Source organism: Nerophis ophidion, linkage group LG29, assembly GCF_033978795.1.
Source record: "Nerophis ophidion isolate RoL-2023_Sa linkage group LG29, RoL_Noph_v1.0, whole genome shotgun sequence".
NCBI lineage: Eukaryota > Metazoa > Chordata > Actinopteri > Syngnathiformes > Syngnathidae > Nerophis > Nerophis ophidion.
The window spans coordinates 16,183,478-16,206,188 of NC_084639.1; the positions used below are offsets into that span (position 1 = coordinate 16,183,478).

Here is a 22,711-nt window from a genome sequence, read left to right on the forward strand (position 1 = left end):
AGGTGTTGACCTGGATCCAACTTCTTCAGCTCCTCCGAGCAGGCATTAGTTAGCGTGGATAGACTAGTGGCAATGTCGATATTGTCCATTCCATTTTTAGCTTTCTTGGGGAGGCTTTTCCGGTGTTATTCGGAGGCAAGGACACTCTTCTTCATTCCCGAGATGCATTTTCATGCTGTCCCCTCCCGATGATATAGTCATGGCAGTTCTCAAATAGAAGGATTGAAGCACCGATTGTAGCGTTGTCCGCCTTTTTTTTGCCACACATTTCCTTTTTGATCAAGAGGATGGCAACATAGTTCGAAGGAACAGCCGTCAAAGTCTAACCAAATGAACCACAAAATGAACTAAAGAGTTTCTTTTCAATCATACACAAGCCGTTTTCACCATTTTCTTACTTGCTACTGCAAGTAAGACCTTCACCGCGCCATTTGGGATCGTCCCCATGTAGTATATCAGGTGTCTCAAACTCAATTTACCTGGGGGCCACTGGATGCAGAAACTGGGTGGGGCTGGGTCGCAAGAAAATATTGGACTGTGGCGGTCACGTGACAAGGAAGCGCACAAAGAGTAAATAGAATGGCAAGAGCCTAATAGTCTCCACAAATGTATGTATGCATTTGACACATGCGTTACATAAAGGTAAGACCATAATAATGTTTTTTTTTTATTAAATGTGCTTTTCATGACGGTATCCTTACATCACACTTAAATTTTTACTGCATGCCTTTTGCATGCCAGAGTGAGGTCCACCGCCATCTGGAAGGTTCCATCGTGGTTGGGGAGGAGCTCTCCATGCTTCACGTCCTCGTGGAGATCCTCGCCGTCTTTCCTCCAAAACATGACGGTCGGGGTAGAAACCCGTTGCAAAGCAACTCTGGAGACTTGTGCGGGAAGTGAGGTGTGAACGAAGGACGACGTGGACAGAAGGTGCGAGAGGATGTAGAGAAGATGTAGAGAAGAGAGGACAGAAGTCTAGAAATTGACAGAGTGTAGGTTGCATTGCTAGTAATGTTCCTACAGGGGGTGTGCTAACATGTTAGACAAGGGAAAGGTCATTATGTGGTTCTACCTGTTCTCATTAGGACCTCCCTCCCATTGTTCAGATACTTCTTCAAGGAAGAAGGACAAACATTAGTGAAGTAAAACTTTCTGTGTTCCATCAAAGCTACGTCATTGTCCCACTTGTGTTTGGTGGGGACAGCATGTGGTTTTGCTGCAGTCCATGTCTTCAGGTCCAATGATATGAAATCTTCTCCATGATGACTGAACTGTTCCCAACCATTATCCTCATCAGTCTCATCATTCCATCACTGTAAAAAAAATAAATCCTATTTTTATGGTTAATTAACTCTAAATGCCTTCTGTAATTTTTCCATTTTTTTAAATAGGTTATAAAACTTTAGAATTGAAGACGTTATCTGTAAATAAACAAACCGCCTGTTGTTTTAAGTAATATGCCAGTAATGACAAACTATGTATATTTCTATTTTTTTACAGAAAAATACCATATTAATAATACATATCATTTTCTGTCTTCTCAAATTACTTTGAAATTCATGGAAAATTACAGTAATTAACTTTCATTTAATATGTAGCTTGTTATATAAAAGTCTAAGTCCATACTAACAATTTAACAGTTTTATATGTAATTTTCAGGAAAATCTTTTTTTTTAAATATTCATGTGTATTTTTGTATTCAAGTTGAAAAATATTTGTAGCCCGTTACACCCCCGCAACTACCAAACCCCGCCCACCTCAACCGACACACGGAAGGGGGCGGTGATGTGGGGTGGTGGCGGGGGTGTAGCTCGGAAGAGTAGCGCTGCATGGGATTATGGGTATTTGTTCTTTTGTGTTTGTGTTACAGTGAAAATTTTCTCCCGAAATGTATTTGTCATTCTTGTCTGATGTGGGTTCACAATGTGGCGCATATTTGTAACAGTGTGATTTGAATGGCTGTTGATCAAGTATGTCTTTCAGTTATTCAACCACAACAAACAAAATTTGCACAATATGTTTTCCGATCTACTAGCTGGTTGTCTGGTGATTAAATAATTGCGATGAAATGTTTTTTGTACGAATGGCACAGCTTTGCCACAGGTCTCTCTCAAAAGAATTGACCGGTCGATGTAGTGACAATCCCATCTCGAGGGTTTCAGGAAGTCCCTCGGGAGGATTAGCATGAATAATGCCAGGTTGGGATAGCCGTCCAAAGAAGTTGAATTCACTAATAACGTAGTTTCTACATACAGTTGCCCCCGTCGGTAAATTGAATTTGAGACCCCTGATCTTAATAATTCAGAAAAAATCAGCAAAATAATGGCATTTTTCTGTGGAACTGCCAGCATTGTCACTTCATTAAAGTTGGTTGATCGTAATAATTTGGAAAAACTCTGTAGAAAATGGTATTTTTCTGCAGAACTGTTTGCATCGTCACTTTATTAAAGGTGGTTGATCTTAATAATTTAGTAAAAATCTGTAAAATTACGATATTTTTCCGCAAAACGTTTAATGAAAATTTCTGTAAATATAATGTTTTTGATCATTATTTGATTTACAGTGTTTTACTTTAATTTTATGGTTTTCGTTTGGCAGCCGTAGCTGTTTTTTTACACAATTTTTTTTCCCAGTGATTCACAACCAATCATCTTCTGGTAAATGTGAACACCTGAAAGAATGATACAAAGTGAAACCTCATTACTGCAACGCAAGCACGCAAAGGGATGATTCAGAAAGTATCCGTGCAGTAATGTGTTTTTACTACACTGCGTAAGTACATTAAAGGCCTACTGAAATGAGATTTTCTTATTTGAACGGGGATAGCAGGTCCATTCTATGTGTCATACTTGATCATATTTTTGCTGAAAGGATTTAATAGAGAACATCGACGATAAAGTTTGCTTTTGGTCGCTAATAAAAAGCCTTGCCTTTACCGGAAGTAGCAGACGATGACGTCACCCGTGTGAGGGCTCCCTCACATCCTCACATTGTTAATAATGGGAGCCTCCAACAAAAAGAGCTATTCGGACCGAGGAAACAACAATTTCCCCATTAATTTGAGCGAGGATGAAAGATTCATGGCTGAGAATATTGATAGCGAAGGACTAGAAAAAAAAAATAAAAAATAAATAAAATAATAAGGCGATTGCATTGTGAGCGATTCAGATGTTTTTAGCCACATTTACGAGGGTAATTCCGGGAAATCCCTGATCTTTCTATTGTGTTGTTAGTGTATCATCCAAAACTAATGAATAGCCTACAAACAACAGAATAATAAGTGATTATTACATTTTAACAGAAGTGTAGACAGAACATGTTAAAACAGGAAATAAGCAGATGTTAACAGTATATGAACAAGTAGATTAATAATTAATTTTCTACCACTTGTCCTTAATCATTTTGAGAAACTAATAGAATGATAAATGACACAATATGTTACTGCATATGTCAGCAGACTAAATTAGGAGCCTTTGTTTGTTTACTTACTACTAAAAGACAAGTTGTCTTGTATGTTCAGTATTTTATGTATTTAATGTACCCTAAGATGTTTTTGTTAAAATAAAGACAATAATGCCATTTTTTGTGGTCCCCTTTATTTGACAAAGTACCGAAAAGTATCGAAATAATTTTGCTACCCTTATCAAAGTATTGGTGTTGAATCAACAATACTTCCTGCATCCACTTTTTTCAGCCCATCCTAGTGCGAATAATATGGCAAACATTTCAGCTGCATACACACTAATATAATCTGATATTATATTAGAGTATATGCAGCTGAAAACCATTTTTTACCGCTTGTCCCTTTCGGGGTCGCGAGGGGTGCTGGAGCCTATCTCACCTGCATTTGGGTGGAAGGCGGGGTCGCCCCTTGACAAGTCGCCACCACATTGCAGGCTGATGTTCTCTTATAACACCCAAACTGGTGATCCAGTACTTATATTGTTGACCTGATATTGGGTGCGTGGATCCGTCCGGAAATATCTGAGTCCAGCGATTATATTTGGTTTCAACCAGTTTATAAAACTCACCAACCATATCTGCATTCTCTTTCTTTGTTTAACTGACAGTAATTCAAGTATCATTATTTGTTTACCAAATAGCCATGAAGCAAGGGTCGGCATCCTCTGTCACTCAAAGAGCCATTTCGACCCGTTTCACAAAATGAGGAAGATAATGTGAGCCACTGCTATTCACACCAGTATCTGCTGGTGGTCACTCAGATGCCAAGATTAAGGTCACAATATGTAGCGGTTGCCTTAAACACCTTCTACAACATGTACAAACTGATTGCCGGTCCAGCAACACGTTGTGAGGTGCTTCCACAGATGCACGCACACGACTGGAAGGCATACTGGTTGACACAGAGTACACTGACGGTTGTGATATAAACAACTTTAAGACTCCTACTAATATGCTCCACATTGTGAACCCACACAAAAGAAGAATGACAAACACATTTCGGGAGAAAATCCTCACAGTAACACAAAATAAACGCAATGCAACAAATACCCAAAATCCTTCGCATCCATGACACAGCCTGACTATGTTATACACCCTGCGAGCACCAAACCCCGCCCACCTCAACCACGCAGAAGAAAAAATGAGAGTATTTTGGATAAAGTAGTAATCGCCATTCCTCACGATTTTTCCGGGAGACTCCTGAATTTCAGTGCACCTCCCGACAATCTACCGGTGCAACCATTCTCCCGGATTTGTCCCAATTTTCACCCGGTCGACCTTATTAAGGGCTGCCGTGACTGCACTGCCTTTAATGCAGCGTTTCTTAAAGTGTGGGGCGCGCCCCACTGGTGGGGAATAGAGACATGACAGGTGGGGCGCGAGGAACAGGAGGAAATTTCACTTAAATGTTTTTTTTTTTTTTTTTTAATTCTTAGATATTTTTTTTTACAACCCCGTTTTCTATACAAACTGTGAATCAATTTGTGATTCTGTCTGTGAAATCCCCTATATAAATTAATGTAAATTACTTATTTTTCCTGTAGGCTTTAAATTTCTAGGTAAGAGGGAACGTTTGACAGACGCAACAGTAACTAATGGGGGCGGGGCTAAGCGGAACAAACTTTGGCGCGGATGGGTAGCAGGCTAATCTGTGGACCACAATTACACAAAATGGATAAATTGGCTTCATATAGAGTTGCATACAGAATTGCTCAATGCAAAAAAGCACACACAATTGCTGAGCAGCTGATTCTCCCTGCTGCAATAGACATGGTGTCAGTCATGCTTGACGAGACAAGCGCAGCAAAATTAAAAGCTGTCCCACTGTCAAACGACAGAGTTGCGAGACCTATATGCGACATTGCAAGTGATCTTGAGGAACCAATCGTAGACCAGGGGTCGGCAACCGGCGGCTCCGGAGCCGCATGCGACTCTTTGATCACTCTGATGTGGCTCAGCTTGTCACGGCAAGCTCAGCTTGTCATCCTGCTTGTCAAACCTCGGGACACGCCCACGGTCCCGCGCGTCTGCTGCTGCAGGACGGAGACATGTGGGTGTCCAAGTTAAAGCACCTGACAGCGGACCTTGAAGATGTTTCAAGCCAGAAGGCAGTTCTTGCTCAGAATCACAAATAGTGTGATATTGAAAACCTCCCCAAACCAGACAAACTTGTGTTCGAAACTTGGAACGCTATCCCCAACTTTTATGTGAACATGAAAAAGTATGCACTTGGAGTCCTGTCCACCTTTGGATCCACATATGTATGTGAGCAGGTGTTCTCCAACATGAACTTCATTAAAAACAACCATCGCACACGCCTCACAGATGAGACTTTACAATCCTGTGTAAAGATAAATGTGACGTCATACAGCCCCGATGTGGAGACGCTGTGCTCTGCGCTTCAGGAGCAGAAATCACATTGACCACGTATGATAAATATTTTAATTTCCTATAATTTTGCATATATTCACATTTTCTAATCGTTCAGTGAAATAGACATTTTATTATTTAGGTTGGCAGCTGCAGCCAGGGGTGGAGCAAGAGAGGTGGCCGGGGTAGCACTGGACCCCCCTGAAATCTGATTTGACCCCCCAGGTGTCACCCCAGATGATTGACATATCGCGGCACCGCACGTCTTGTCGGAAGGAGCCAGTTGCATTTTTAAATCAGTGAAGCCTATTGACTGCTAAGCAGAGGTGGGACCAAGTCATTGTTTTGCAAGTCACAAGTAAGTCTCAAGTCTTTGCCCTCAAGTCTCGAGTAAAGTCCCGAGTCAAGACAGGCAAGTCCGAGTCAAGTCCAAAGTCAATACTGGAAAGTCTCAAGTCAAGTCCCAAGTCCTGCATTCTGGGTTTCGAGTCATTTCAAGTCTTTTTAACCACAGACTAATATATGTACACAGATTGTGTATGCTTTTAAAACGCTGAATGTATTTATTATTAAAAAAAAAACAGTGCTGACATTGCACTTCATAATAGCACTATTAACCAGTTATTCTAAACATTTAACTCATTCCTTTACGGTATAAACACATTTGAAAAAACAAGTGCAACCGTACTTATTTGCACAAAAGTGTTAACATTGTATTTCCATGGAATATTGCATTGTAACTAGTTCATCAGCAGTTTATATCATGTTGTTACCTTATCTCATCTCATACTGTATGTGTTTATGTATGCGTACACATGAAAAACAACAAATACATGAACATAACAATGAACAGTGCTGTACTTGTTAGATGTCAGGGCTCTATGGAATATGTACACATATTCTTAATATAGTGTACACATTCTTAATATAGTGTACACATATTCTTAATATAGTATACATTTTAACTGACCTTTATTTGACTATGTTTGTCTTTTTGTAGGTGGCTAAAATACGCGGTGCTGCTGACCGCCGTCTAACGTTACATTACTGTGTGTGATACATTCACTAACGTAACGTTATGTGTAGGTACCTCATGAAACTCTGCTTAAAAAAAAATCACTTGACAAAAAGTATGAATAAGGTAGCGAACTGCAGTGGACGCAACAGATTGCCGTGTTTGCATTGACGTTATAACCATAGACATCTTATAAGTAGACGCAGAATTGGTTGCTGTGACGCGAGCAATTTGGCCGCCATCCTGAAGTGGTGATGAGGAGCCGGCAAGCAGCCTAAACTGACAGTTGACAAGTAGAAAACAAAGATGCTGGGCTGGTATTCAGCGTTGTCCTGCTCAATTGAGCGGACTGTTGAAAATTGGAGGATTACTTTTCACAAGTAAGAATTTACATTAACATACTATTGGTTGTATTTTGTGAAAAGAATATTACCACAAAGTTAAGCAGGAGCAAAGAACTACAATATTTGTATGTGAAAATCACAGAGAATCTTCTGGGGGAGGATGACCCCCCTACAGGTATTTGGTTTACAAACTTTCAGGCCCACCTAGAACAAAATTCACCAGCTGCCATTGATTATGATGCATTCTCATTTTATTGTAACCACAGATAAGTCTTCAAGTAACAATATTCAAATACTAACTTTGTTGAGTAAGACAGAATTTGGTTTTATTCTGAATCCAGTGAAACAGATTGGTGGTTTTAGCTGAAATAAAGACTTTCAGGTGTTTATATATGTTCAAGTATTTGGCGGACACTTTTATCCAAAGCAACATACATGAAAAATACATATAAAACAATCACTGTAAACATGATCATTTAAAGGAAGAATGTAATAGAAAATATCAATACAAAGTGTCAAGACAGAATAAACTCTCTGCTGTTGCAGCAACAGAGATAAAGTCTATAACAGTGGTTCTCAACCTTTTTTCAGTGACGTACCCCCTGTGAACATTTCTTTAATTCAAGTACCCCCTAATCAGAGCAAAGCATTTTTGGTTGAAAAAAGAGATAAAGAAGTAAAATACAGCACTATGTCATCAGTTTTTGATTTATTAAATTGTATAACAGTGCTAAATATTGCACAATTGTAGTGGTCTTTCTTGAACTATTTGAAAAAAAAAAATATGTAAATATAACTAAAAACTTGTTGAAAAATAAACAAGTAATATAATTATGAATAAAGATCTCTACACATAGAAGTAATCATCAACTTAAAGTGCCCTCTTTGGGGATTGTAATAGAGATCCATCTGGATTCATCAACTTCATTCTAAACATTTCTTCACAAAAAAAGTAATCTTTAACATCAATATTTATGGAACATCTCCACAAAAAAATGTAGCTGTCAACACTGAATATTGCACTGTTGCATTTCTTTCCACAGTTTATGAATTTACATTCATATTTTGTTGAAGTATTTTACAATAAATATATTTCTAAAGGATTTTGAATTGTTGCTATTTTTAGAATATTTAAAAAATATATAATGTACCCCTTGGGATACCTTCAAGTATCCCCATTTCAGAACCTCTGGTCTATAGGTCTGTAAGCTATATAGACATCTAATGTATTCATACATTGTTTATGTAGGATATACGCAAGTATATATAACCTAATCATATTGTTTCTTCAACTTCAAAATAGCTGACTGTTTTTTTCCCCTTCTCTGGGATTATATGCCCAGTTTTGATCTCAGACGTCTGGTCACTTATAGCATATAACAGGGGTCGGGAACCTTTTTGGCTGAAAGAGCCATACAAGCCAAAGATTTTTTAAAGTATTTCCGTGAGAGCCATATAATGTTTGTTTTTTTAACACTGAATACAACTATATGCGTGCATTTTTAGGAAAGACCATCATTTTTAGACTATAATAAGTCTCTTCTTCTTTTTAATACTCATTGTTATTCTGAGTATAACCAAAAATAAATAAAATACTTCTTACCATTAATGCGACTTCTTGAACAGGTGCGGTAGAAACGTAGAAACCGGATGGATGGATAAAAATGCATGAGAATGTTTCATATTTTGAACGTTATTTTTGACACCATCGGAATTATTCATTACTTATCGTGTTAAGCAATGTCAGCTAAGATTTATCAGAGAGCCAGGTGCAGTCATCAAAAGAGCCACATCGGGCTCTTGAGCCATAGGTTCCCTACCCCTGGCATATAAGAATATTCTATTACTGTTAAGCAAATTATGAACACGCCAAAACATGTGTCCTTTATCATAGCTACACGTATGACAAAAAAGCGCGTGAATATAAGTGGTATTCAGTGAGTTAATATGAATTAAATGCGCTGACAGTTCATTGCTCCTGCCAAATGAATTGCACTGAGTGGAGCGGATCACCACTCCAAGATGGCGGCCCCGCATCTCGTCTGCGGCAATAGGCAGTAGCGCTCGATGCTGCGTACCTTTATAAGATGTCTATGGTTATAACGTTAGCCTCACTGATTTAACTACACATCAAATAAAATTCACAGCCAATAAACGTTAGCTTACATTCAGAACGTAACCTTCTTTGTGCAACTTCAAATGTCGAACGAAGTTGTAAATTGATGCGTCCCCGTCTGTAATCTTCCAACCGCATGTTTTGCATACGGCAATTCCTGTTTTGTTGACCAAGTCGGAGTTTTAATACCCGAACGAAACACTTTATGGCATAATTTTCTTCACTTATTCTTCTGTTGTTTGAAAGCTCTTCTCCGTTGGTTTTCCTGCAATTTGATTGGGTGAATGCTGCGTGACGAAAACAACGTGGATGTAATTTGATTGAGTGTTGTACTGACAGGCAGCGCACAGGCTGTCATTGCACACATTCTGACAAACACGCGTACACAATGGAAAATACGGAGCGCTCCTGAATAACTTTTTAATCGTTGGGTTTTGGGGAAAGTAGCAAGTCATGTCAAGTCAAAAGGCTCAAGTCTAAGTCAAGTCACAAGTCATTGATGTTAAAGTCTAAGTCGAGTTGCAAGTCTTTTTACATTTTGTCAAGTCGAGTCTAAAGTCATCAAATTCATGACTCGAGTGTGACTCGAGTCCACACCTCTGCTGCTGAGGCCCTCCTGTACAGGAGGACCTTTATGTACCACAAAGCGTTGAGAGCCACGTTCATTAGGGGAGAAGAAGAAGAATCGCCACTGAAGAAGAGGAAGATTTAAACTGGAGTCGGTTATCGTTGTTGGAGACCGGAGAGCCGGAGATCAACAAAGTTACAAAGAAAAAGAAGGATAACCTTCTCTTCGTAAAGTAAGTTTTACGGTGGTGTCCTAATGAGTCACTGTTTAAAATAACTTTTGTAGATAGAAGTTGTTTTTTTCTACAAGCAGAGAGTCACGGCATCAAGCAAACGTTAACGTTACATCTCATGGCGTCTTGCTTCCAACAGCCGCTAACATCTCCTTTAATTCATTTGGGTCGCTATTTATATTTACGTGTTTCTCCAATGATTCTAGAGGAATGAACCTAGCGGAGAATCAGCCAGCCAGCTAGCTGTTTCATGCTCTGTTGTAACGTAACGTTCACACGGTAGTTAGCCTGCTGCCAATTAACTGAAAAGTCTGAATATTAAACTTAGGTCTACAGTGGTTTATTTGCCCTGACATGTTTTAGGCTTGAAGTAGCGATTTAATAACACTGTGTGATTGCAAGTGATGCCAGGAGTAACGGTAACAAGACTGGCTTATTTTTTCATAGGGTCAGTTGAGAATGAAAAGGCAGGGGGAGAAGATTTATGAACTTGTTTTAAAAAGATGCAAGTCAGGGTCAGGAAAAGATGAGGCAGACAGCCAGGATTCAGGTCTGCCAGCAGTCCTGGCAGCTCCCATCCTGGGACGAGTCAGGAGGAGAGAGAATGTGATGCACACAGCCCATCATCACCAGGTCAGAGCATAGAAGCAGTCACATGCTCACTTAAGTAATTTTAAGTTACAGGGTTCCTACGCTAGTATGGAAAGTTTGGAATTTCTACATTTCCAGGTCTGTAGTAATATGGAAGATGGAAACAAATGTATGGAAATACATTTATACTTATCTGGGTTATCTTAAGATTTGTGGGTTAATTGTTTTGCATACACTACCTATCTACAATCTTCTGGAAATAATTTGGTGACTTAATGGCATACAAATTCAGTAATGATAACAAATGATTTCCATGATGAATTGCATAATCTATTCACATGATATACTCATCTCAAATGTCACAAATTATTGGATTCTTTTTTAGATAATTTTTTTTACTGAGAAGTCTGGGAATTAGGGTCTGGACATTTCAAATGTGTAGGAACCCCTAAGTTTATTTTTAGACATTTTGAAGTGTTGGTTACTGATGTGTGTTGTTTTTTGATGGTGGTTGTATGTTAATTTTGCGTACACTAATATTTTCATTTTTATACAATGTAGTTCCGTTAGACACGGAAGGAAAAGATGGCAGCTCCCTTCCTGGGACTAGTCGGGAGAGAGAACTCACAACACAGCACAGCCTATCTTCACCAGGTCAGAGCAAAGACAGAAACAATCACATGCTCAGTTCAGTAGGTTTAGTTGTAGATATATTGAAATGTTGGTTACTGATGAGTGGTTTTTTTTGCATTTTTATTTTAATTACACTATACAATGTAGTTCCATCGAATGAGGACACGGAGGCCACTGACTCTAATGAGGATGTCGATGAGCAACAAGAGCCAGACCCAGAGCCAGCCGTCTCCAGCACTTTTGCTCATCCAAGAGGACCCACTGGTAGTTCTACTTACCTGAAACTTGCTAGTGAGCTGCAATTATTGTCTAATAATCTTCTGGATCCCTTAACTGTGTTTTCATGACTTATTAGTTTTCCAGATATTTCCAGATGCAAAGAGGAGGGACCAGTTCAGCCTTGTCTGACACAATTGCTGTTTTTACTCCAGTCAGCACTGCTTCCTGTGAGAGAAGCTTCTCTGCTTTAAAACTGATTAAAACTCATCTCAGAACCACAATGGCTGATTGATTGATTGATTGATTGATTGATACTTTTATAAGTAGATTACACAGTTCAGTACATATTCCGTACAATTGACCACTAAATGGTAACACCCAAATAACTTTTTCAAATTGTTTAAGTCGGGGTCCACGTTAATCAATTCATGGTACAAATATATACTATCAACATAATACAGTCATCACAAAAGTTAATCATCGAAGTATGTACATTGAATTATTTACGTTATTTACAATCCGGGGGGTGGGATGAGGAGCTTTGATTGATATCAGTACTTCAGTCATCAACAATTGCATCAACAGAGAAATGTGGACATTGAAACAGTGTAGGTCTTATTTAGTAGGATATGTACAGCCAGCAGAGAACATAGTGAGTTCAGATAGCATAAGAACAAGTATATACATTAGAAGTACATTTGAGTTGTTTATAATCCGGGGAGATGGGATGTGAATGGAGGAGGGTATTAGTAAAGTGTTGAAGTTGCCTGGAGGTGTTGTTTTAGAGCGGTTTTGAAGGAGGATAGTGATGCACTTACTTTTATACCTGTTGGGAGTGCATTCCACATTGATGTGGCATAGAAAGAGAATGAGTTAAGACATTTGTTAGATCGGAATCTGGGTTTAACGTGGTTTGTGGAGCTCCCCCTGGTGTTGTGGTTATGGCGGAAGGAAGTAGTTTGACATGTACTTCGGTATCAAGGAGGTGTAGCAGATTTTATAGACTAGGCTCAGTGCAAGTTGTTTTACTCTGTCCTCCACCCTGAGCCAGCCCACTTTGGAGAAGTGGGTTGGATTGAGGTGTGATCTGGGGTGGAGGTCTAAAAGTAACCGGACTAGCTTATTCTGGGATGTTTGGAGTCTAGATTTGAGGGTTTTGGAGGTGCTGGGGTATCCCAGCAGATGACAGGTTAAGTCACCTTGGAACTCTCAGTATTGAGTCAAGGAGGGCACGTGCCCACAACATGGATGACTTTGTGAAACATTTTGCGGCTTCCCACCATAACCGAAGGATTATGCTTTTCTAAACCTTTTCTGAGAGAGAGAGAGAGAGAGAGAGAGAGAGAGAGACAGAGAGAGAGAGAGAGAGAGAGAGCTATGAATGTGTTGGTGCATTTTCACCATCTTTGTAAAAAATAGTTATTATTAATTATTAGTTCTTGAAAAATTGTTGCCAAGTTGTTTTACATGTTCTGCATAGTTAATAAACTGCAAATTATATATACATAAATCTAATCTCCTTTGTGCTTAGTATGTACATTTCAACATTTGACACTCCGATTGCAATTGAGAAGTCAAGAAAAAAATTCATTGTTATTGTCTGTGGACCCCCTGAAATAGCGTTGGCCACCCCCTGGCCACCCCAAGGATAAAAGTCTAGCTCCGTCACTGGATGTGATATAAAAGGAGGAGTGATTTTTATTACATTTTTTATACATGTATGTTTTGTTAGAAAGATTACATGTTAGAATAATAAAATGTAATGTGAAAAAAGAAAACTTGTAACACATTTTAGAATATTTTTTTCTATCTTGTCAAATCCACTATGAATTGTTCAAATAAATGTAATGTAATAATGTAGAAAATAATTGCATTTCAAACACATTCAAGAATATATTTCAATTTTGTCGTCAAGGCAAATGTTAAAATGTAAAAATAATAATACCATTTGTAAATTTGTATGTAATTTTTACCACTTAAAAAAACTGGGTTAGGGTTAGCAAAACGCAAAGTAGCTGTACAATCAACATTTGACCAATTTAATCGTCGAGCCCGCCTCATGACCAAACTACTTCCAGCTTAATTCTTGTGCCATTGAGACAAACGCTTCCACCACCAAGTGACGTGGAGTGGTACCTACGACACTTAAAACCGGGAATGAAGGCAACAGATAAGACTTAAGCAGTACTTGTAACTAATGCGTGATAAAATGTATAACAATTACCCATGTAAAATGCTTAGAAATTATTCATAAGTAATTTCTCAGTACCTGTACTGATAAACAACACAGGTTATGTTGTTAAAAGCATAGCCAGCATAGGTGTCACCAGTAGGTGGCAGTACAACACCAGCTTTCCGTGCACTCACTGCATGATCAGTCAAGTTGAAATGTTGTTTCGTTTAAAACTTAAACCCAGTGAGAATCTTTAACATTGTAATATGTGTTACTCACCACTAAATGGTGGCTACATTGCCATGTGTTCATTTCAATAACAGAACATGTAATAACGCCGTGGACGTGAGACATTTATTGTGTTTTGTCATTCACAGATGATCGGGGGAGAGCGCGCACGCAGTCCGCCACTACCACAAATTATGCAGTCGAGATTCCCACATTTGGGAAATTCGTAAGGGTCAACACAGCCAGAGTGCAATGGCTGAGCCTCACCCTAGATGAACCACCTTCATGATCATGGTATCTCCCCTGCCAGGTAAGTATGAGTTGTACATGGCTCACACACACAAGTCCTTCACACACACACCATGTTAAGTGATGGACTCACCGCGTGCACACTAGTAAACACACTCAACAAGCCTGCACATGTAAAAAACTCAACCACACAACATTGTTTGATCATTACATTATTATCACTATTGATATTACACTTGAACACAACTATTTGTTCCCAATACTCAATCTACACTACTACGCCGAGCCTGTACTGGAAGGGACTGGGTGTCCCTGCCTCCCTTTACAGCCACTTCCTGTTTCTTTGTTTGGGACAGTAACACATGTTACACTGTCAGCATCTAGTGGTGAGTAGCACACACTACACCGAATAAGATTTTCACTGACATCAAACTTGAACAACTTCATAATGAAACATAACAAGTCACATTTAAATTAGCTTGAAAAAAAACCACCTAATTCCAATACAAAATATTGGGCAATATCTGAAAAATGCCGTTCACAAACACCTTCCGTCTAATTCGACTCAGTTGGAAATGTTTTGCACGGAAGAATGGGCAACCATGTCACTCTCTCGATGTGCAAAACCGGTTTGCAACTTTTCCACCCGACATGGTTCACTTTTCTGATCGTATCTCGTCTGAAATGTCTTGAACAAAGTTCGGTTTAATCCGTTTAAAGTTTGCATGTTTAAAACTAGATGCAAAGACGGGGACGACTTCACTTGCAAGACACCACATTATCCCGGGCGGTAATTGTGTTGTGTCCGATATTCATGTATGCAACGACAGCTGAATTAACTCAGTCCATGCAATGTCTGTGCTGTAGAACTCAAAAACTTGTTAGACAAGAAGAGGAGTGCACCGTTCCTGGAGATACTGCAATACCAGGTCAATGCGTGGAGTGAGTGAAGCAAGCTCCTATTCCGGCTCCCTGATTCGAAAATCAATTTAATATATGGTCCCCTGATAAGGGACATATCAGATATTAAACTGATAAGAACAGATACTACACTTGATCTTAGCCAAAAGGCCGAGAAGCGATGCCACTTGGCTGTCAGAAGGGAGGATGTCATTCCGGACACAACAACCTACAGTGAGGGTTACACACATTGATCAACCACAACGTCACATATCAACACACCAAACAACAACCATGCACTTTTTGAATGACTGCATTATTTTCAAAGCTGCAAAGACTTTAAATGAACGGAAGTGTTTGATCACCCCTGGTCACGTGGTACACCTCAGTCCAATAGTAAGTGGCGAAATACATTTTTCCAACACTCGCATCGCCCCAGTCTCATTCAACCAAACAAACAAACTTCATTATAAAATACATAAATGTTGGTGGTTGGTAGAATATTTGAGCAAAACCCAAAGTAGCTGTACAATCAACATTTGACCAATTTAATCGTCGAGCCCGCCTCATGACCAAACTACTTCCGGCTTAATTCTTGTGCCATTGAGACAAACGCTTCCACCACCAAGTGACGTGGAGTGGTACCTACAACACTTAAAACCGGAAATGAAGGCAACACATAAGACTTAAGCATTACTTGTAACTAATGCGTGATAAAATGCTTAGAAATTATTCATAAGTAATTTCTCAGTACCTGTACTGATAAACAACACAGGTTATGTTGTTAAAAGCATAGCCAGCATAGGTGTCACCAGTAGGTGGCAGTACAACACCAGCTTTCCGTGCACTCACTGCATGATCAGTCAGGGTGAATTGTTGTTTTGTTTGAAACTTAAACTTAATGACAATCTTTAACATTGCAATATGTGTTACTCACCACTAAATGGTGGCTACATCGCCATGTGTTCATTTCAATAACAGAGTATGTAAGCACTCCAGGGACATTTGATGTGTTTTGTCATTAACAGATGATCAGGGGAGAGCGCGCACGCAGTCCCCCACTACCACAAATTATGCAGTCGAGATTCCCACATTTGGGGAATTCGTAAGGGTCAACAAAGCCAGAGTGCAATGGCTGAGCCTCACCCTAGGTGAACCACCTTCATGATCATGGTATCTCCCCTGCCAGGTAAGTATGAGTTATACATGGCTCACACGCACAAGTCCTTCACACACACACCATGTTAAGTGATGGACTCACCGCGTGCACACTAGTAAACACACTCAACAAGCCTGCACATGTAAAAGACTCAACTACACAGCATTGTTTGATCATTACATTATTATCACTATTGATATTACACTTGAACACAACTATTTGTTCCCAATACTCAATCTACACTACTACGCCGAGCCTGTACTGGAAGGGACTGGGTGTCCCTGCCTCCCTTTACAGCCACTTCCTGTTTCTTTGTTTGGGACAGTAACACATGTTACACTGTCAGCATCCAGTGGTGAGTAGCACACACTACACCGAATAGGATTTTCACTGACATCAAACTTGAACAACTTCATAATGAAACATAACAAATCACATTTAAATTAGCTTGAAAAAAAACACCTAATTCCAATACAAAATATTGGGCAATATCTGAAAAATGCCGTTCACAAACACCTTCCGTCTAATTCGACTCAGTTGGAAATGTTTTGCACAGAAGAATGGGCAACCATGTCACTCTCTCGATGTGCAAAACCGGTAGTAACAGACCCAAAGACACGCAACTGTTTGCAACTTTTCCACACGACATGGTTCACTTTTCTGATCGTATCTCGTCTGAAACGTCTTGAAGAAAGTTCGGTTTAATCCGTTTAAAGTTTGCATGTTTAAAACTAGATGCAAAGACGGGGACGACTTCACCTGCAAGACACCACATTATCCCGTGTGGTAATTGTGTTGTGTCCGATATTCATGTATGCAACGACAGCTGAATTAACTCAGTCCATGCAATGTCTGTGCTGTAGAACTCAAAAACTTGTTGTAAGATCAACTGTATTTTAGATATTGGTACAGATATTTTAATTGTTTTAGACAAGAAGAGGAGTGCACCGTTCCTGGAGATACTGCAATACCAGGTCAATGCGTGGAGTGGGTGAAGCAAGCTCCTATTCCGGCTCCCTGATTCAAAAATCAATTTAATATATGGTCCCCTGATAAGGGACATATCAGATATTAAACTGATAAGAACAGATACTACACTTGATCTTAGCCAAAAGGCCGAGAAGCGATGCCACTTGGTTGTCAGAAGGGAGGATGTCATTCCGGACACAACAACCTACAGTGAGGGTTACACACATTGATCAACCACAACGTCACATATCAACACACCAAACAACAACCATGCACTTTTTGAATGACTGCATTATTTTCAAAGCTGCAAAGACTTTAAATGAACGGAAGTGTTTGATCACTCCTGGTCACGTGGTACACCTCAGTCCAATAGTAAGTGGCGAAATACATTTTTCCAACACTCGCATCGCCCCAGTCTCATTCAACCAAACAAACAAACTTCATTATAAAATACATAAATGTTGGTGGTTGGTAGAATATTTGAGCAAAACGCAAAGTAGCTGTACAATCAACATTTGACCAATTTAATCGTCGAGCCCGCCTCATGACCAAACTACTTCCGGCTTAATTCTTGTGCCATTGAGACAAACGCTTCCACCACCAAGTGACGTGGAGTGGTACCTACAACACTTAAAACCGGAAATGAAGGCAACACATAAGACTTAAGCATTACTTGTAACTAATGCGTGATAAAATGCTTAGAAATTATTCATAAGTAATTTCTCAGTACCTGTACTGATAAACAACACAGGTTATGTTGTTAAAAGCATAGCCAGCATAGGTGTCACCAGTAGGTGGCAGTACAACACCAGCTTTCCGTGCACTCACTGCATGATCAGTCAGGGTGAATTGTTGTTTTGTTTGAAACTTAAACTTAATGAGAATCTTTAACATTGCAATATGTGTTACTCACCACTAAATGGTGGCTACATCGCCATGTGTTCATTTCAATAACAGAGTATGTAAGCACTCCAGGGACATTTGATGTGTTTTGTCATTAACAGATGATCAGGGGAGAGCGCGCACGCAGTCCCCCACTACCACAAATTATGCAGTCGAGATTCCCACATTTGGGGAATTCGTAAGGGTCAACGAAGCCAGAGTGCAATGGCTGAGCCTCACCCTAGGTGAACCACCTTCATGATCATGGTATCTCCCCTGCCAGGTAAGTATGAGTTATACATGGCTCACACGCACAAGTCCTTCACACACACACCATGTTAAGTGATGGACTCACCGCGTGCACACTAGTAAACACACTCAACAAGCCTGCACATGTAAAAGACTCAACTACACAACATTGTTTGATCATTACATTATTATCACTATTGATATTACACTTGAACACAACTATTTGTTCCCAATACTCAATCTACACTACTACGCCGAGCCTGTACTGGAAGGGACTGGGTGTCCCTGCCTCCCTTTACAGCCACTTCCTGTTTCTTTGTTTGGGACAGTAGCACATGTTACACTGTCAGCATCTAGTGGTGAGTAGCACACACTACACCGAATAAGATTTTCACTGACATCAAACTTGAACAACTTCATAATGAAACATAACAAATCACATTTAAATTAGCTTGAAAAAAAACACCTAATTCCAATACAAAATATTGGGCAATATCTGAAAAATGCCGTTCACAAACACCTTCCGTCTAATTCGACTCAGTTGGAAATGTTTTGCACAGAAGAATGGGCAACCATGTCACTCTCTCGATGTGCAAAACCGGTAGTAACAGACCCAAAGACACGCAACTGTTTGCAACTTTTCCACACGACATGGTTCACTTTTCTGATCGTATCTCGTCTGAAACGTCTTGAAGAAAGTTCGGTTTAATCCGTTTAAAGTTTGCATGTTTAAAACTAGATGCAAAGACGGGGACGACTTCACCTGCAAGACACCACATTATCCCGTGTGGTAATTGTGTTGTGTCCGATATTCATGTATGCAACGACAGCTGAATTAACTCAGTCCATGCAATGTCTGTGCTGTAGAACTCAAAAACTTGTTGTAAGATCAACTGTATTTAAGATATTGGTACAAATATTCTAATTGTTTTAGACAAGAAGAGGAGTGCACCGTTCCTGGAGATACTGCAATACCAGGTCAATGCGTGGAGTGAGTGAAGCAAGCTCCTATTCCGGCTCCCTGATTCAAAAATCAATTTAATATATGGTCCCCTGATAAGGGACATATCAGATATTAAACTGATAAGAACAGATACTACACTTGATCTTAGCCAAAAGGCCGAGAAGCGATGCCACTTGGCTGTCAGAAGGGAGGATGTCATTCCGGACACAACAACCTACAGTGAGGGTTACACACATTGATCAACCACAACGTCACATATCAACACACCAAACAACAACCATGCACTTTTTGAATGACTGCATTATTTTCAAAGCTGCAAAGACTTTAAATGAACGGAAGTGTTTGATCACCCCTGGTCACGTGGTACACCTCAGTCCAATAGTAAGTGGCGAAATACATTTTTCCAACACTCGCATCGCCCCAGTCTCATTCAACCAAACAAACAAACTTCATTATAAAATACATAAATGTTGGTGGTTGGTAGAATATTTGAGCAAAACCCAAAGTAGCTGTACAATCAACATTTGACCAATTTAATCGTCGAGCCCGCCTCATGACCAAACTACTTCCGGCTTAATTCTTGTGCCATTGAGACAAACGCTTCCACCACCAAGTGACGTGGAGTGGTACCTACAACACTTAAAACCGGAAATGAAGGCAACACATAAGACTCAAGCATTACTTGTAACTAATGCGTGATAAAATGCTTAGAAATTATTCATAAGTAATTTCTCAGTACCTGTACTGATAAACAACACAGGTTATGTTGTTAAAAGCATAGCCAGCATAGGTGTCACCAGTAGGTGGCAGTACAACACCAGCTTTCCGTGCACTCACTGCATGATCAGTCAGGGTGAATTGTTGTTTTGTTTGAAACTTAAACTAAATGAGAATCTTTAACATTGCAATATGTGTTACTCACCACTAAATGGTGGCTACATCGCCATGTGTTCATTTCAATAACAGAGTATGTAAGCACTCCAGGGACATTTGATGTGTTTTGTCATTAACAGATGATCAGGGGAGAGCGCGCACGCAGTCCCCCACTACCACAAATTATGCAGTCGAGATTCCCACATTTGGGGAATTCGTAAGGGTCAACAAAGCCAGAGTGCAATGGCTGAGCCTCACCCTAGGTGAACCACCTTCATGATCATGGTATCTCCCCTGCCAGGTAAGTATGAGTTATACATGGCTCACACGCACAAGTCCTTCACACACACACCATGTTAAGTGATGGACTCACCGCGTGCACACTAGTAAACACACTCAACAAGCCTGCACATGTAAAAGACTCAACTACACAGCATTGTTTGATCATTACATTATTATCACTATTGATATTACACTTGAACACAACTATTTGTTCCCAATACTCAATCTACACTACTACGCCGAGCCTGTACTGGAAGGGACTGGGTGTCCCTGCCTCCCTTTACAGCCACTTCCTGTTTCTTTGTTTGGGACAGTAACACATGTTACACTGTCAGCATCTAGTGGTGAGTAGCACACACTACACCGAAGAAGATTTTCACTGACATCAAACTTGAACAACTTCATAATGAAACATAACAAATCACATTTAAATTAGCTTGAAAAAAAACACCTAATTCCAATACAAAATATTGGGCAATATCTGAAAAATGCCGTTCACAAACACCTTCCGTCTAATTCGACTCAGTTGGAAATGTTTTGCACAGAAGAATGGGCAACCATGTCACTCTCTCGATGTGCAAAACCGGTAGTAACAGACCCAAAGACACGCAACTGTTTGCAACTTTTCCACACGACATGGTTCACTTTTCTGATCGTATCTCGTCTGAAACGTCTTGAAGAAAGTTCGGTTTAATCCGTTTAAAGTTTGCATGTTTAAAACTAGATGCAAAGACGGGGACGACTTCACCTGCAAGACACCACATTATCCCGTGTGGTAATTGTGTTGTGTCCGATATTCATTATGCAACGACAGCTGAATTAACTCAGTCCATGCAATGTCTGTGCTGTAGAACTCAAAAACTTGTTGTAAGATCAACTATATTTTAGATATTGGTACAGATATTTTAATTGTTTTAGACAAGAAGAGGAGTGCACCGTTCCTGGAGATACTGCAATACCAGGTCAATGCGTGGAGTGGGTGAAGCAAGCTCCTATTCCGGCTCCCTGATTCAAAAATCAATTTAATATATGGTCCCCTGATAAGGGACATATCAGATATTAAACTGATAAGAACAGATACTACACTTGATCTTAGCCAAAAGGCCGAGAAGCGATGCCACTTGGTTGTCAGAAGGGAGGATGTCATTCCGGACACAACAACCTACAGTGAGGGTTACACACATTGATCAACCACAACGTCACATATCAACACACCAAACAACAACCATGCACTTTTTGAATGACTGCATTATTTTCAAAGCTGCAAAGACTTTAAATGAACGGAAGTGTTTGATCACTCCTGGTCACGTGGTACACCTCAGTCCAATAGTAAGTGGCGAAATACATTTTTCCAACACTCGCATCGCCCCAGTCTCATTCAACCAAACAAACAAACTTCATTATAAAATACATAAATGTTGGTGGTTGGTAGAATATTTGAGCAAAACCCAAAGTAGCTGTACAATCAACATTTGACCAATTTAATCGTCGAGCCCGCCTCATGACCAAACTACTTCCGGCTTAATTCTTGTGCCATTGAGACAAACGCTTCCACCACCAAGTGACGTGGAGTGGTACCTACAACACTTAAAACCGGAAATGAAGGCAACACATAAGACTTAAGCATTACTTGTAACTAATGCGTGATAAAATGCTTAGACATTATTCATAAGTAATTTCTCAGTACCTGTACTGATAAACAACACAGGTTATGTTGTTAAAAGCATAGCCAGCATAGGTGTCACCAGTAGGTGGCAGTACAACACCAGCTTTCCGTGCACTCACTGCATGATCAGTCAGGGTGAATTGTTGTTTTGTTTGAAACTTAAACTTAATGAGAATCTTTAACATTGCAATATGTGTTACTCACCACTAAATGGTGGCTACATCGCCATGTGTTCATTTCAATAACAGAGTATGTAAGCACTCCAGGGACATTTGATGTGTTTTGTCATTAACAGATGATCAGGGGAGGGCGCGCACGCAGTCCCCCACTACCACAAATTATGCAGTCGAGATTCCCACATTTGGGGAATTCGTAAGGGTCAACAAAGCCAGAGTGCAATGGCTGAGCCTCACCCTAGGTGAACCACCTTCATGATCATGGTATCTCCCCTGCCAGGTAAGTATGAGTTATACATGGCTCACACGCACAAGTCCTTCACACACACACCATGTTAAGTGATGGACTCACCGCGTGCACACTAGTAAACACACTCAACAAGCCTGCACA

At 39.9% G+C, this 22,711-nt stretch overlaps 9 non-coding genes and 1 pseudogene across 9 annotated transcripts; all 10 read right to left on the reverse strand.

Annotated features, from left to right (window-relative positions):
- Nucleotides 1–682: 682 nt before the first annotated feature.
- LOC133545912 (H-2 class I histocompatibility antigen, K-Q alpha chain-like) lies at nt 683–1,310 on the reverse strand (annotated as a pseudogene).
- Nucleotides 1,311–14,105: 12,795 nt separating this feature from the next.
- LOC133546311 (U1 spliceosomal RNA) lies at nt 14,106–14,269 on the reverse strand. The gene has a single exon (XR_009805083.1). It is a non-coding gene; the product is annotated as a U1 spliceosomal RNA (small nuclear RNA).
- An 823-nt stretch (nt 14,270–15,092) lies between these two features.
- Nucleotides 15,093–15,283, reverse strand: LOC133546394 (U2 spliceosomal RNA). Its single transcript, XR_009805163.1, has one exon. It is a non-coding gene; the product is annotated as a U2 spliceosomal RNA (small nuclear RNA).
- Nucleotides 15,284–16,133: 850 nt separating this feature from the next.
- On the reverse strand, nt 16,134–16,297 carry LOC133546364 (U1 spliceosomal RNA). The gene has a single exon (XR_009805135.1). It is a non-coding gene; the product is annotated as a U1 spliceosomal RNA (small nuclear RNA).
- An 899-nt stretch (nt 16,298–17,196) lies between these two features.
- LOC133546323 (U2 spliceosomal RNA) lies at nt 17,197–17,387 on the reverse strand. Its single transcript, XR_009805095.1, has one exon. It is a non-coding gene; the product is annotated as a U2 spliceosomal RNA (small nuclear RNA).
- Nucleotides 17,388–18,237: 850 nt separating this feature from the next.
- On the reverse strand, nt 18,238–18,401 carry LOC133546448 (U1 spliceosomal RNA). The gene has a single exon (XR_009805212.1). It is a non-coding gene; the product is annotated as a U1 spliceosomal RNA (small nuclear RNA).
- An 899-nt stretch (nt 18,402–19,300) lies between these two features.
- On the reverse strand, nt 19,301–19,491 carry LOC133546386 (U2 spliceosomal RNA). The gene has a single exon (XR_009805155.1). It is a non-coding gene; the product is annotated as a U2 spliceosomal RNA (small nuclear RNA).
- Nucleotides 19,492–20,341: 850 nt separating this feature from the next.
- Nucleotides 20,342–20,505, reverse strand: LOC133546376 (U1 spliceosomal RNA). Its single transcript, XR_009805146.1, has one exon. It is a non-coding gene; the product is annotated as a U1 spliceosomal RNA (small nuclear RNA).
- Nucleotides 20,506–21,403: 898 nt separating this feature from the next.
- Nucleotides 21,404–21,594, reverse strand: LOC133546324 (U2 spliceosomal RNA). The gene has a single exon (XR_009805096.1). It is a non-coding gene; the product is annotated as a U2 spliceosomal RNA (small nuclear RNA).
- An 850-nt stretch (nt 21,595–22,444) lies between these two features.
- LOC133546287 (U1 spliceosomal RNA) lies at nt 22,445–22,608 on the reverse strand. The gene has a single exon (XR_009805059.1). It is a non-coding gene; the product is annotated as a U1 spliceosomal RNA (small nuclear RNA).
- Nucleotides 22,609–22,711: the final 103 nt, after the last annotated feature.